The sequence below is a fragment of the Kogia breviceps genome, chromosome 1, assembly GCF_026419965.1.
Source record: "Kogia breviceps isolate mKogBre1 chromosome 1, mKogBre1 haplotype 1, whole genome shotgun sequence".
Lineage (NCBI taxonomy): Eukaryota > Metazoa > Chordata > Mammalia > Artiodactyla > Physeteridae > Kogia > Kogia breviceps.
In genome coordinates, this window is record NC_081310.1 from 73099084 (window position 1) to 73115377 (window position 16294).

The following is a 16294-nucleotide window of genomic DNA, read 5'->3' on the forward strand; positions in this document are numbered from 1 at the left end:
ATGAGATCAGGTTTGTGGCTACCAGAGACAGGTGGGGGGCTTGGGGGAAGGGAATAAGATGAAGGTGGTCAAAGGTACAAACTTCCAGTTATAAGATAAATAAGTACTAGGGATGTAAGGCACAACATGACAAGGATCATTAACACCACTGTATGTTTTAAATGAAAGCTGTCGACAGAGTAAATCCTAAGAGTTCTCATCACAAAGAAAACACTTTTTTTTTCCTATTTCTTTTTTTTTTTTTTTTTTTTTGTGGTACGGGGGCCTCTCACCGCTGTGGGCTCTACCGTTGTGGAGCACAGGCTCTGGACGCGCAGGCCCAGCGGCCATGGCCCACGGGCCCAGCCACTCCGTGGCACGCGGGACCCTCCCGGACCGGGGCACGAACCTGTGTCCCCTGCATTGGCAGGCGGACCCTCAACCACTGCGCCACCAGGGAAGTCCCTTTCCTATTTCTTTAATGTTGTATCTGTATAAGAGGGATGATCACCAAACCTACTGTGGTAATCGTTTCATGATCTATGTAAGTCAAATCATTATGTTGTGCACCTTAAACTCATACAGTGCTGTACGTCAATTCTATCTCAATAAAACTGGGAAAAGAAGGGGGAAGAGGAGGAGGGGAGGAGGAGGGGGAAGAGGGGAGGGGGAGGGGCTCTAAGGAGGTGTCCGGCTGCCTTGAGAGAGGAGAGGTGCCGGGTCTTGGAGGCTGAAGTCAAGGAGGGGGTTGAAGTAGACAAAACACATGCACACGCAGGTGTGCACAGGCCTACACTCACGTGAAACACGAGGAAACCCTCCACATCGTCTGCCCTTTATTTCCCTAAGAGCCTGTACTACTCAGCAGGTCCCTGGAGCCGGCTAGCTTTCCCACAGGGTCTTCTCGCCCCCCAACCCTACCCCAGGGGCTCCTCCCTTGCTCCTGCCCTTGGTTCCTGGATCGTTCTCATCAGAAAGCCCAAGAACCCTTTGCATTGGCTCCTGTTTTGTTTGCCTTCACTCATGCCATCCTGTTGTGGATGAGAAGGAAGCAGGCCAACACCAGCTGCTGCCACAGACCAAGGGAAACATTTCCCGGCCTCCGGTTGGATGTGGTTCCCTTCCCGTGGGTCTCCCTTCCAGAGCCAGATCTGTAAACTTGGGGAGCAAATGGTGTGTTACCACGCTCTGTCCGGTCCAGGAGTGGTCTTTCTCAGAGAGGACCAGAGAGGGAGCGGGCTGAGGTCTCTGCCGTGCTGCCTGCCCTCTGGCCGCAGGAGTCCTCCCGAGAGGCACAGAGGGGCTGGCAGACACCACCATCTTGCTTTTAGGAAGAGGGGCTGCTCATACATTCTGACTTCACTGGTCTGGGAAAGTTTTCCATTTGGAGAGCTTTCCATCCAGGAGGCAAAGCAAACATCTGGTCACATAGTTCTCTTTCTCCCTGCCAGCCTTTCCACTCAGGGATTGCAGGCATTTGTTCTAACATTTTTAAATTTTTCTCCATACCATCTAGCTAAGCGTTCTATCTCCCCTCCCATCCAGGGAAGCCATTCACAGCCCCTCTCCCCTTGTGTCTGCTCCTGGCCCTGACGGGAATTTTCCTGTGGCTTTCTGTGGTCTCCAATCCTGCAATTTGCCACCCAGTACTTGCAGGCTCTCCCTGCACTGAAGATTTTCCGAGCAAATCTTGGTCTAGTGTGGTCGCTCTGGGTAATCATCACAGGAGGCCTTAAAGAAGCCTCCTCTGTAGGCTGGTGGCCCCCCAGCTCATGGCAGCTCATGGCAGCTCATGGCAGCTTTGTCCTGCATTTGGTGCTCTTGGGATGCAAGGACCAGGCGCATGCTTGGGCAACCTCCTGCATCGCCGGCAGAGCAGTGAGCTGGGATGAAGCTCGGGCTGCCTCAGCAGGGCTTCAGCACAGTGGCCTGTGGTCCCCCTGATGCTGCATCATCTCTTCTCTGCTCCTGTGTCTTCATCATCCTTGCAACTCGGCTTGTCTTGGCTGCTGCCTCCATGGCTCCTACCCGCCATCTTTCTTTCCTCTCGTCTCCATCTCATATGCTTCTGATCGCTCATGCCGTCTCGTGCTTTGTGGCGTCTGCTTACTGCCATCCCTCGTGGGGTCTCTCAGCTCTGCTGCCCTCTACTGGCTGGATCCACCTCCATGTGACTGCTGTCAAACTTCCTGAGAGGCCCCCAGCCCACCTTGCACCACAACCCTGGCTTCTCAGCTCCTCAGAGACACCAAACTCTGTGTCCTCTGCGAATCTACAAGCTCCATGCGACCGGAGCTGGCCATTTTGGTCCCCACGGTGCCTGAATGGTGCTCAGCACGTGTAGGCATATACAATGGACATTTTTGAGTGGCTAAGTGAGCAATACAGTCACACAATCGATGTGACTGGAGGGAGAAATCATGGGTACCCGTGAGAAGCAGAGGAGGAGGCAGGCATGGCCGGACTGAAGGCGGCGGGGCGGGAGAGAGGCTGAAGGGGGGTCAGGTCAGACTCTGAGGCCTCGGATGCCAGACTCCAAGTCTGGGCCTGACCCTGTCACCTGCAGCTGGGGCTGCAGCGTCTTGCAGAGGAAGGAGCATGAATGATTCAGGAGGAGGCCTTTGGCAGCCACCAGAGGATGGATTGAAGCATGAGAAACCCGGAAGCTGGGAGACAGGTTGGGACACTTTGGAAATATGCTGGGCCCCCCTCTCTGTCACTTACTAGCTTGCTGAGCATGGCTAATCACTTCTGATCTCTGCACCTCAGTTTCCTGATCTGTTCCACAGGAATAATAGCATCCTAGTTGGGGTGATTCCCTAAGATAATGCAGGCAGAGGGCACAGCACAATGCCCCCTATAGGAATACTCAGTCCTCTGGAAAATAGTAACAACTCCTTTGTAGCTAACATTATTGTAAAAGAATAATATGTTAGTTACACAAACCGGCACCTGGAAGGATTCACGCTTAAAGATTTAGGCACAAGAGCTCAGCTGCAGAACGGGGCTCCCAAGAGAGTGCAAACACCTGTGTCTGGGGTCTCAGGGAGGTCGCTGAAGCCTGCCCCTCGGGCCAGCGTGGCTGAAAGACTGGGGTGTAGAAGCTGCTGGGGTGGTGAACCAGATTCAGCTGTGAGGAGCTGGACAGCAGAGGTGACAGAGGTGGCAGTGGGGGTGGTGATGCCTTCTGATACAGCGTCTCCCTGCTCCTTGGCTACGCCTCCGAGAAAGCATGCGAGGGAGGCAGCAGGTGAAGCCATTGCCCAGAGCACGGAACTGGGGCTGGCTGAAGATGCTTGCCACCTGGTGTCCCTGTCCGCAGGCAGAGCAGTGACACAGCCGTGCCCAGTGACCGAAGCAGTAGGTTCTGTCGGCAGGAGATGTTTCTAAGGCTCGCTTTTGAGTGGAACGGTCCCACACTTCTGCAGAGCATCTCCACTCCGCCCTGGTTTCTGCAACACCGGGCTCACCTCGCAGTGGGTCCCGAATCAGCATTACGTTGCATCTGTATGACACCGGGGCTTGGGGAGGGAGGGGACAGCTGTGACTGAGGTGAGCCAAGAGCAAGCCTGGGCCTGCTGCTCCTAAGCAGCGGGTGCTGGGCTGTTCCTGAGCTCCTCTGAACTTCCTTTCGTGCATCTAAAGATGAAGATGCTACTTGTCAAGTCCTTAGTTTGAAAGTTCAGTCAAGGTGAGCTGGTTATGAAAATTCATGAAAAACCTGTCACATCGATGATCTCATTGCACCCTCACGGTAAAGCTGCAGTAGGTATGAGGCAGTCATCACTATCCATATTTTCAGAGGAAACAGAGGTTCAGAGGGTTATGGAGCTGGCTGGATGGCGCATAAGCCCAGGTCTTTCCACCTCGAAGCTGGAGCACAGTTCCCCAGGCTAGGGGGCCCCAAAGAGGCCCTCTGGCTGCTTAAGGTTCAGACGGTGTGAGGTAGGTGAGAGGTGATGTCCCCCCAGACAGTGGCCTGAGGAGCATTTATAAAGCTGGGACTAGGAGGGCGGAGGCCATGCCCCCTGCCCGCAGCTTCTAATGGAAGCCGCTGCACTCACGTCCCTCAGGAGAAAAGGAGCAATGCAGCTCACCCTGGGTGAATGGTGGAAACTTCTCGGGGGGGGGGGGGGAGTCTGCTTCCCTCCAGGCCACAGCATTAAGCTCCAAGAAAGGAGGTGGAAAGGGGATGCACCCAGAGCCGCCCAGGAGGTGTCTGGAGGACACCCTGCCCTTGAAAATTCTAGAAAGGCATTGCTCTTCAATAGTGGCCAGCTCCGGAGCTGGATGGCCTAGATTCGAATCCTTTCTCCCGGTTTACCAGCCTTGTGGCCTTGACACGTCATTTAATCTCTCACATCAGTTTTTCCATGTGGAACAAAAGATCCTCCCTCTAGGAAACAGCCCTTGGTACAGCTGCTGGCGCATTAAACAAATGTGAGCTACTGTTAGGAATATCGTTACTGTCAACTCCTGCAGCCTCTCCTCCTTTTCAGCTGTTACTTCTCCACAGCTTAGAGCCAGACCCAGCCAGGAACAAATAGGCACAAGGGTGAGTGTGGAGAAGAGGCAAATCCAACAAAAGAGTCAGGCCAGCTTCATTTCCAGAGCTCTGTAATCCGCCCTCTCCCCGACCCTGCAGAGCCTCTCCTTTCATCAGTGTGACCCATGGAAAGCTGGCCAGATGAAGGGACAAGCCAGGTCAAGCCCTCACCCTCTGACTGACATTGCCAAGTGCCATCTTGGAAACGATGGCCATTAAGAATCTGGCCCTGCTCTCCTGGACGTGCACCACAGGGCAGGGGCATGGTGGGTGGCACAAACCCATGGCTGCTCTGCCATCCCCTCAGAGCCGTGTCTCCTCTACACAATGCCAGAGAAGCAGGGTCTCTGTCAGCACAGTGGCCAAAGGCACAGGTCAGGCCCAAAGCGTGGGTGCCCAGAGGAGCTGTCCACTCTTCCTCTCACCATCCTGGCGCCAGGAAGACTTGGCTAAGGGCCTCGGTGCTGGAAACTACGTCCTCATCTTGGGCTTCCTCCATGACCACCAACTCCGCTCTGCTTGGATGGCTGCCCTGCAGATTGGTTTAGTGCAAAACAAATAGAAATGCATTTTGTATTGGATCATTGGCAACAAGGATGGATTCTAACTGCCCTCTGGCCTGTTAAACTGGAACCAAGACCAAGCGTCATTCTACGGAAACATGAAGGTCAGCTCACCCAGACACACAGACTCTACGTTAGAAGGTAAGGGACTGGGGAATGACCCCCTAGCTGTGTGGATGGGACAAACTCAGAGACACTTGCCCAAGGTTACACAGCAAGGAAGCCAGGTCTCTGAACCCTCCCCACCCAGGTCCCCAGCTGGGTTGTGTGGCATAGCCACAATTCTTGGGTGTCTGCCAGGGCTTTAGGCTTAATGAGGTAGAAGCTGGCTTACCCTGAATTCTAATGATTAGAAATGCCTTTTCGGGAATTCTCAGCTACCATGATAATCACTATTCATAATAAGGACAACAGAGCTTTGGAAGATTTTAATGTAACTTTCTAATGCTGAACAGCCAATTATTTTTAGCTGAGTTTGGGAGTGGCCAGACGCTCTGTATAAAGTAAATATTCTCAAATATTAATGTATATACAATCAGCCAAACAACTGATTCGTACCATCTCTCAGTGAGCCCAGATATTTGACCACACAGAATATCTTATTTCTCCAAAAGCTGGATACCAGTTCCTGGAATACTACTTAAAAAACCAGAAGTCTGAGACCTAAGAGTACTCAGGGTGGCTGCACAGTTGGGATGTCAGCACAGGAGACAGGCTTCCTGCTGACAGGTGGTCTGTTTGGGGGTCATGGGGTAGACCACGGACCAGGCAATGGAGAACTGGGCTTCCAGGCCAAGGGCTTGGCCAGTTGAGAGAGAAGGGAGGAGGGTGTGAGTGTGCCTGGGGTGAGAGTGTGTTAGGATTGCCTTGTTTACCAATGATGATTCTGAATGGAGCAGCCAAGGGTGGCGTTTCTTCAGGACATTAGAGTTACCATTCATTCCTGCAACATGTCCCTTAATAAGTACAGCTCTACAAGTGAGATTTCAGTCAGACTCTATCAATCACCCATGTCCACCCTTCCCAAGCATTTGAGAGCAGCAACTCACTTCATTTATTATTCCTAATGCCCCAATGACGTTGATAGGATTGTTCCCATTTCTCAGAAGAGGAAACTGAGGCACAGAGAGATTAGAGTGCACCAAAGGCCACAGAGCATGCAAGTGGCAGAGCCAGACTATGAAACCGAGCTTACCTGACACCCAAACCTTCCTCTTAGACCAGGTTTCTTTAGATGTGGTCCATGATCTTCTGGATCAGAACTACTAGGGGTGCTTGTCAAGATCAAAGACCCCTGAGTCCCACCTCAGAGCTATAGAATAGGAGCCTCGGGGGTTGGGATATGGGAAAGTGCCTTTTAAACAAGTACCCCAGGGGGTTCCAATGGTCTCAAAGTTTGAAGAACAATATCCTAAATAAAGGAGCAAAGTTAATGCCCACAGATGGGATGCCCTATCCAGGCATTTCAGGTCAAGATGCCAGGGATGGGCTTCCTCCCAGAAGCTCAGCTGATTCCAATCTGAGAGACACACCTCTTCTCCAGGTGACTGACAGCAGATCTGATCCCACCCTGCAAGGTGACCCTCCCTTTCCTCACAGAGGGCAGCCTTGTCCCCAGGGTAGGTCCTCCGTGCTGGTTCAGTACAGTGACCAGAGCATCTTCTGCCATGCAGTTACACTGGGTCATCCCTCACTGCTGCGACATTCAGTTATCCAGGCTGCCCCAGACCCCACCAGCAAGAACGAGGGAGAGGGGTCGCCTCACCCTGTGTACGTGAATACGAACAAGACGGCTCGGAAACAGAGTTCTAAACACTGGGGCAGGAAACCTGCACCCACAGGCCAGGCCGCGGCAGCATCTCACCCTGGGCTTCAGCCACTGTGTACAGATCAGGGCCAACGTGGTTACAAAACCTCGGTACTGTCTGCAAGCACCAGGCCTGTGATTATTTCAGGCTCTTTCATACAGAAACAAGCCCTTTGGGAGATAGGTTAAGACAGCTGCCAGGCCCTCATAGCATAATCGCTCTAGTTCTGGGGGTGGCACCAGCTTGATGGGAAAGGATATTTGGCCTGGGATGGAGCAGCCCGAAAACAAGACAATGAGGGCTTCCCTGGTGGCGCAGTGGTTGAGAGTCCTCCTGCCGATGCAGGGGACGCGGGTTCGTGCCCCGGTCCGGGAAGATCCCACGTGCCGCGGAGCGGCTGGGCCCGTGAGCCATGGCCGCTGCGCCTGCGCGTCCGGAGCCTGAGCTCCGCAACGGGAGAGGCCACAACAGTGAGAGGCCCGCGTACCACAAAAAAAAAAAAAAAAAAAAAAAAAAGAAGACAATGAGAAAGTAGGGGAGGAAGCAGCCCTGGGCAAGGAACCCACACTGGTGACAGCTGTGTCACACTGCTGTCCCTGAAGCTGGTTGCCCCATCCAGCTGCACGACCTCAGTCTCTTGGCCCCCCTCTGCTGTCCCTTGAGCACCTGTGCCTGTGATCCCATCCCTGTGACCTCAGCTGAGAGCACCTGGGCCAGGGAGGCCACCAGAGGGAAGGCGCCCACATGGTGACTGCTGATGCCAACCTGCCCCTCAGATTCTCCCTCTGGGAGTTTGAATTTTAAATAACAGAGGAGTTGGGAATTTGTGGGGGCAGAAGACTCTAGAAAAACGAGTAGCCAAGTCTCATGACTTAACAGAAATCATGAATATACTTCTGAAGGGCAATGAGGAACATGGGTCGCTAGAGCCACACTGATGTGTTAGTTCCCACACTAGCACACCCAGGTGTGGGTCTTGGGTGCCGTGAGGTCAGCTCTCCCCATGTCGGGGGTCTCTGCGTGATGCCTGTCTCCTCAGGACCCCAGCAACTCTCCATCTGAAGCTTAGAGAGCTTATTCGGTCTCACCCTCAGGGGGTGCACTTTCCAGCTCTATTCCCTGTTGCAGTGGCGGTTGGTGGACTTGGGCTCCAGAAAGAGGAAAGGAACAGTATTGACACCAAGGCACTAAGGTGCGACAGGCACTTTCCCACGTCGCGTGGGTAATTTTCTGTAACCCTCACAGTCTCTCTGAGAGACGGGAGGGCGTCCCTATTTACGGATGAACAACGTGAGGCCCAGCAGAATGAACAACACGGTATCTTAGACCCCTGGACCCACGCTGTCTGCACACTCAGCCCCGCTCTTGACATGCCGACCAGCATGGACGGCCCTGTTTCTCTGCTGCAGTCTCTACACTTAAAACCAAAGCCAAACCCAAACACACGTAGGTGTCTTTCCTGAAGGCCCTTGAGGCCACCTGACAGATGGCTCCTGCGTCATCTCTGAGGGCAGGCGGGCTTCCCTGCAGGAGAATGCTCTGCTCCAGGCCCCTTGCTGCTCAAGCAGAGAACCCGGCTCGTGTCTCTGCCAATGGCAGCACGCCTGGCTGGAGGGGACCCTGGACATCCCTCCTCCTTTGTCAGGAGAGGAACCTGAGTCCCAGGGAGGCGAAGTCTCTTGGACTGTCTCTAACTGACACTTTTGGAAAAATTCCTATTTGCCACACAAACTGCACGGTACATCCATTAGCTCGTTTAATCCTTGCAACATCCAGAGGCTAGAGGTCCTCTTATTATCACCATCTTGTTATCTTGAGATAAGGAAGCTGAGGCTTAGCAAGGTCAAAGAGCTCTCCCAGAGAGACAGCCAGAGCTTGAACCCAGCAAGTCTGATCTGGGAGCCCATCCTTCTAACCATCAGATGAGTCCTGCCCCTCGGCCTGCCACATTTGTCCTGCTGCAGAGAAGTCGGCTTAAATGATCCCCACGATACATTTGGTACTGTCCTTCGAGGCCCGCATGTTCCTTTACGCTTGAGAAGCTTCAATTGTTGAGACTGAAGTATCTGATGCTTGGAAACTATGCAGTCGAAGAGGGAAGGAGTGTTTTATTTGGAAAGAAAGACTAGTATAGGAAATGCCTATGTGGAAGGTTTGGAAGTGAAGGTGATAGAAAATCAGGATTGATTATCCTTAAATTGTCAGATTTGACACTCTTTGGTCAACATGACAGTCCTACTTTTTGTATCTGACAGTATCTGAGTTGGAAAAAAGTTATTTAATTATATCAGACGCTCTGGTTGCTAAGTATCAGAAAAACAGTTAAATTGGCTAAAACACAGGGAGTCATGGGCTTCTGGAAGAGAAGAACTAGGTGGCAGTGTGGTCTTCTGGCTTGTCTGTCCTTGAATCTTTGGCTCTGATCTTGCTGGAGTATAGATTTCATCACACATCAGCTTCTCTCACGGCAGCAAAGTGACAACAATCATCCCAGGACTCACATCTACACATCATCCTGTCCAGAAAGAGATGCACATCTGTGGCTTCCCTTCCTCCAGCCACTGAACATGAGCTTGAGATAACTTCTCATCCCTGACTGGTCAAGGGCAAGGGGTGGAATTACACTGATGGGATTAGGCCCATCATTAGGACACAGGGGTGTCCAAATCAGTTCTACTCAAGCAACATGGCAGCTCCCCAATTGGGGAAGGAGAACTGGATGCCGGGCACCAGCCTAGAATGTCCACTACATACATTTTCCCATTAGCTCTTCACTTTTAAGCAAGGAACATCAATTACTTTATGCCATCCCTAGTGTTAGCTTCTAGCCTTTCCCCATGATTGGCTAAACTTCATTTGCTATAATTCCCAATATCTACCAATTAAAAAGTAAGTATTATTACTTACTCTCCATTTCATAGACTGAAAAGACAAGGGCACCTGGCAATCATGTTTTATAAATCTTGACAGATAAATAAAATTATACTCTTCTACTGAAAATCACAAAGCTTTAAACTTCCACTCTTCCTTGCAAATGACATGACAAATATTACTAGTGTGGTCTGTCAACCAGATACTCTCCATTCCCCTGACATGACCTGGGCTTGGCCCAGGGGTCCTGGACAATACCAGCAGGGACCCCCTGGCCATCAGCAGGCCCATGAGGCAGTCAGAGGCAGGGAAGCCCACAGTCCAGCTGGAGCCATCCTCCCCAAACCAAGAAAATGGCCCTTTGACCCCTCTAGGTTCCTTCAGGCTCTATAATTTTCTAGTGTAGAATCTGCCTTACACTGTCGTATGATTTAGGCAAGGAAACTAGTGATAATAAATTTGATCTCATAATCCAGTGGGACCCCCTCTTCTGAACCTCACAGGAAAAGAGTAGTACAGTGGTTCTCAAACTTCTTGGTCTCAAGAGTCCTTCACAGGACCCACCTGAAGACACGGAGGAACTTTTGTCTATGTGAGTTATGTCTATCTGTATTGACTGTATTAGAAACTCAAACTGAGAAAGTTTTAAAACACAGAACATTCCAATAACCTGAATGATGTCATCCCATGTCATGCAGCCTCTGGAAGCTTCACAGGGTACCCGTGAGAGGATGAGAATTCAAAAGGCAAATGATGACTTAGTATTATCATCAACGTAATTTTGATGGCAGACTCACTGGAATAGAAAATAGATTTTGAGAAAGGGGGTTTTTGAATCAGACTGCCTGGGTTCAAACGCTGGCTTCACCATTTAACCTTTTTATATCTCAATTTCTGTGTGAGTTAATTTTTCCATGCCTGTTTCTTCAGCTTGAAAATGGGGCTAATAATGTGACCTGCCTCATGGGGCTGTTGGGAGATTAAATGATATAAATACCTATAAAGCACTTAGAACAGGCCGGGATAGTAAACATTATTAATAAATATTAGCTACTACTGGCTGAAAATATTAGCTTTTATTACTCACTCACTATTGTTGGTGTAGACCGCCGTGCCTTCCCCGGTGGGGCTGGTCCCTGTGCCTGGTTTAAGACACTGGTGTTGGGCCTCTAAGCACCCCGTGCAGCTACAGCCTCCTGGGGGCCAGTCTGCTTGGATTCCGCCTTGATCCCCAGCACTGGGTCTTACGACGTGGAGGAGGCCACACGGGCCGAAGAACTCAACAGCTGTCTCTGCCTCAAAGGACCCCATAGAGGGGTCAGAGCTAGCAGACAGGGCTCCTAGCTCACCGTGTTGAAGGCGACACCACAAAGCAACGATTCACTCTTTCGCTGTGGTCCAGGCGGGAATGAACTCAGAACATTGCACGTCCTAGAGCTGCAATCCTAGAAATTCAAAACCAATCATCGCGTGCATAAAGGCACTTAGGAAATTGTGTTGCACAGTTTCCATCTGTCCATCCAGACTCTCCCGCCACCCTTCTAACTCCCGGCTCTGCGTCCTGAGGAGGATGCCTTCCGGTGGCTGCACCCGCCTGCCTTCCTGCCTTCTGCTTGAGTCGCGACACAGGGAGGCCCAGGCAGGAGGGCAGAGGGCAGGAGGCACGAGCAGTCAGGCGGTTTTCCTCTGGCTCTTTCCCTGCTGGGGGCACACTGTTGTTCGGCCAGAGGCTCCTAGCTGCAGTGAGGCGCCCCAGGTTCTGGGAACCTCTGCCTTCTCACCTCTTCAGGCGTAGCGTGGAAATGGCTCACTGCTTGCTGCTAGTCCTCCAGAGCTGCCCATCCCTTGTGAAGATTTCTCAGGGCTTCCCTGGTGGCGCAGTGGTTGAGAGTCCGCCTGCCGATGCAGGGGGCGCGGGTTCGTGCCTCGGTCCGGGAAGATCCCACATGCCGCGGAGCAGCCATGGCCGCTGAGCCTGCGCGTCCGGAGCCTGTGCTCCGCGACGGGAGAGGCCACAACAGTGAGAGGCCCGCGTACCGCAAAAAAAAAACAAAAGACTTCCCTGGAACTTCCCATGACTAGATAAATGGTCCCTTCATCAAGCTCTTCTCAGTAGCCATGATTGAGTGTACCATCTCTTTCCTCTGGGACCCTGACTGAAGCAGGGACAGAATACGCGTGTGTGTGTGTGTGTGTGTGCGTGTGTGTGTGTATTCATACACACACTAGTGTGGAAGGATAAGCACCAAAGTATTTACAGAATTGTTGCTGTGGGATCAGGGATCAGTAATGACTTCTTTCTTCCTTTTGCTTCCCTGCACTTTCTGATTTTTATACAACGCAACATGTGTTATTTATGTTTAAAAATTGTGTCTGAAATGAAGATTCACAGATTTATTGGATCCAGTTGTTTCTATCTAGGAGGGTGGGGCTTGGGGGAGCCTAGAAGCCCTCAAATTCAGATCCTTCAGGGGCAGACCTGGGCCCTGATCCACTTTGATGGAAAGAAACTAAAGACACTGGCCAATACCCACTAGATCAGATGTTGTGAGGATTAGTGAGGTAAACCCGTCTGCAGCTTGGAATTCTTAATGTGATTAAAAAGAAAATAAGAGGCCCATTATCATTTCTTGGCTTTGGAAGGGCCCTTTAACCTTGGCTGCCTCAAATCTTGCTGCCATCCTGACAGTGTTATAACCAGGCCAGATGAAGAGTAGAAGCAAGAGGGCAGGGCTTCCATGGGGCAGGAGGATGGCTCAGCCTGGTGGTCTTCAAGCTTCAGCATACATAGAACCATCTGAGGATGTGCTAAATGCAGATTCTAAGGCACCTCCCCAATAGGGCCAAGATGGGGCCCAGGGATCTGGATTTTATAGTTGGCTCTCCTCCACTCCCACACACATACACATCATGAGGAATAGAGGTAACTCGGCCAGTGAGTTTGCGGCACAGGTCCCGCCTCCTTTGGTCTCTCATTCCTAAGACTCAGTGAGCAGAGGAAGGGAGAAGGGGAAGAGGAGGAGGAGAGCTGGGTAGTGCTTAAGGGCAGTCAGGCCCAAACCAACCTGGTCATCACCAGGAGGAAACCCACAAGCGGGACGTGGAATCGCCTGGGCGATTAGTACTCTGGAAACCACGGGGACCCACTGGAGGCTTTGACTGATGCCGTGTTCTTTTCCATTTCTTCTCTGATTACATTGATCCTGTACTTTTGCTGATGTTGTGACAGTCTAATTATAGACTTCTCGGCTGCTGAGCAAACAGTCGTCCCCTCTCGGTAAATCCGCCTGTTATACAAGCGCCAGCTCTGGGACACTGTCAGTATATACAGCCAACCCCCTGATGTGCTGGGCAGCCGCGTCACATACCCTTTACCTCCTTCATGACACTGTTGGAGCTGGAGGTGCTGGAGGTAAGCCAGGCTGGGTCCTTTTTTATTTCCTTTGTTAACAGATGGGGAAACTGAGGCCCAGAGCAGTGGATAAAGTAACGCAGAGCTAGGAATGAAACCTGAGACTTGGGGAAGGGTGGGTGATGTGTTCAAGGTGCTTTCCTTCCTTCCTCCTCCCTCCCTCCCTCCCTCCCACTTTCCTTCCTTTCTTTTCTTTTTTAAAAATTTTTTTGGTTGCATTGGGTCTTTGTTGCTGTTTGCGGGCTTTCTCTTGTTGTGGTGAGAGGGGGCTACTCTTCATTGCAGTATGCGGGCTTCTCATTGCGGTGGCTTCTCTTGTGGTGGAGCATGGGACATAGAGCGCATGGGCTTCTGTAGTTGCGGCTCATGGGCTCTAAAGCACAGGCTCAGTAGTTGTGGTGCACAGGCTCTAGGGTGCATGGACTTCAGTAGTTGTGGCTCGCGGGCTCTAGAGCACAGGCTCAGTAGTTGTGGCATGTGGGCTCTAGAGCACAGGCTCAGTAGTTGTGGTTCACGGTCTAAGTTGCTCCACAGGCATGTGATATCTTCCAGGACCAGGGATTGAACCCGTGTCCCCTGCATTGGCAGGTGGATTCTTAACCACTGCACCACCAGGGAGGTCCCCTTCCTTCCTTCCTTTTACCAAACATCATTCACTCGGTATCTATTTGAAGAATTTTGAAGAGGAAAAGTATCACCTGGCCAAACAGTAGAGTGTACAGGCAAGGTGAAGCTAGCCTGGCTGGCCTCCATCCTCAAAGCTTCTCAAGAATCCATTTCCTGGTTCTCCAACTTGTAAGCTTCAGAAACTTGTCTGGATCTGTGTCCCAGGGCTAGATGGATCAAAGAATGCTTATTCATTCAATCAATGCTCACAAGAGACAGATGTAAAGACTGGAAGGAAGAGGCACATGTTCTGGCCATCCAGCATCTGAACCTCTTTCCTCTGTTTGGAGAATTCCCTTCCTTAAGAGGTAGAGCCCACTCTGCAGAGTTAAAACTCTGAGTTAAATCACATAACCTGATTTTTGAGCCTTCTTTGCAACCAGGGCTTGGGCACATGATCTGGGCTCTGCTGATCAGATGTTCCCACCCAGATTTTGGATCAGAAGCTAGCGATGGGACACAAACATTCTACTTATCAATGGGTGGCGGCAGTGGTGGGAGTGGCGATTACATCGCTTCCAGAGGTGGCAGCAGCAACGCGCATTGCCTACATCTGTGGTGATGTCATGGCATCTTCCCTGGACCCGTTCTACGGTACTATTTTTAAGCCTTGTTCCTGGTAGCACAGCCAACTGGTCAAGTTCTCTAGCCATCCTGCTGATTCTGTGGGATCCCCAATATTTTAAAAATAAATTCCATCTTTCTTAAATCATCCAGAGTCATTTTTGATTGCTTGCAACTGAAAATCTAGACTAATATGTGGCCTGGAAGACAATGTTTGAGGTCCCCTGGGAGGTGAGGTAGACATTCCTAGCAGGGAGGCATGCTCTTCCTCTGGTAATCTGTGTGGAAATGACGGGAGTCTCTTCGCCAACAGGCACAGACTCCTGTGCTGGGAGTTTCAGGTGTTATGGCGGCTGGCGAGACAGACGTCCGGGACCTAAATGTAAGGCAGGTTCAGAATGGACCCAGTGATTGGTCATGAGATATGAAATGATCAGTTAACAATTTACACTTTCATGGAATTCCTTTTCCCTGAAGGGAGATTTGAAAACTTCAGTCCTCAGATAAGAGATCCAGAGCCCCAGAAGTGAAGGCAGCCATAGCAAGGTGTTGAGAATTTACCCTCCTCTGCTCCAATCTGACTTGCTTGCCAAGTTCTTCTAACAGAAAGAGAGAAAAGGGCCCAGGGTTGGCAAAGAGATAAATCCTGTGAACAGGGCAACTGTTCTCACATGCATTCACTACCTCATTTGATCAGCACACACCTCCACGAAGCAGGGAGGCCAGTTATCATTCCCATTTGTCGATTAGGGAGCTGAGACTCAGAGGGGCTAAGCCATTTGACAGGGATACCAGCCATCTGACTAAACCCTACATCCTTTCTCAAGTGACACTGTTAGGGTGGTGGGAGGAAGGGTATCTAGAGATACTACTTCAGAGGGGTGAGGTCAGCCCTACTCATCTTTGGCATCCTCATTTCTCTGGCAGTGCCACCATCACCCCCTTCCCCTTTCTGGCCCCCCATCTTGCTTCATGCTGCCTCCGTGCCCCAGTGCTTCCACTGCCACGTCGTGCTTGAGCCTGCTGTCATAGCTGTGCCCAAAGATGCAGCCCTCTCCCTCCTCCCATAAAACTCACACCTTCTTACTCCAAACCTAGCTCTCATTCTGCAACACCCAAGAAAAATATTGGTCTAAAGAAGCCTGAAAAGAGACAGGGATTTACTGGCGAGAGTTCGAGGTGGTAAGTGGAAAGCTGAGTCATGCCTTGGCCCCCCCTAGAGACTTGTGAGGATGTAGAAAATGCCACTGTTTTAAAACGGGTCTGCCAGTGCTGTGGTGTTCCTTAGTTTCTTGATCTGTGTGCTAGTGACAAGTTTGTTCAGTTTGTGAAAATTTACTGAGCTGTGCTCTGATGATCTGTGTACTTCTCTATATGTCAATAAGCAACAATAAAAACTTAAAAATCATTTTAAGACAAGATATTTAGATAAGGGCATTTTAATAAATGCTTACCAAGGTGATTCACCTTGGGATAAAGTAATACAAATACTTAAGACTTAAGAAAACTGATAAATGAGGATAACTGGGCACTATAAAAAAGGTATTTCTTGCCTTCAAAAAGAGGATTAACGAAAGAATTTCCTAAGTATTTATATTAAATCCTATTGAGACATAAAACTTCTTCAGTGCCATGGTGACAGTTGAGTCATGCCTGCATTTTAAAGACTATTTTCTCCCTCTTCATTCCTTTTCTCAGCTTTCCTAGGTAAAGATCAGTGGATCAAAGCAAAGGTCTTTAAATCATTTTGAATTGGCAAGGAAGGCTCCAGTAATCTCGGAAAGACAGTTTCAATATCTGGTCCATGTCCCATGGGCAGTACCTGATGACTTCTTGAGTCTCCTTCCAGTTCCAAGAGGCCACATGGGGTAGAAAGAACTGTGTA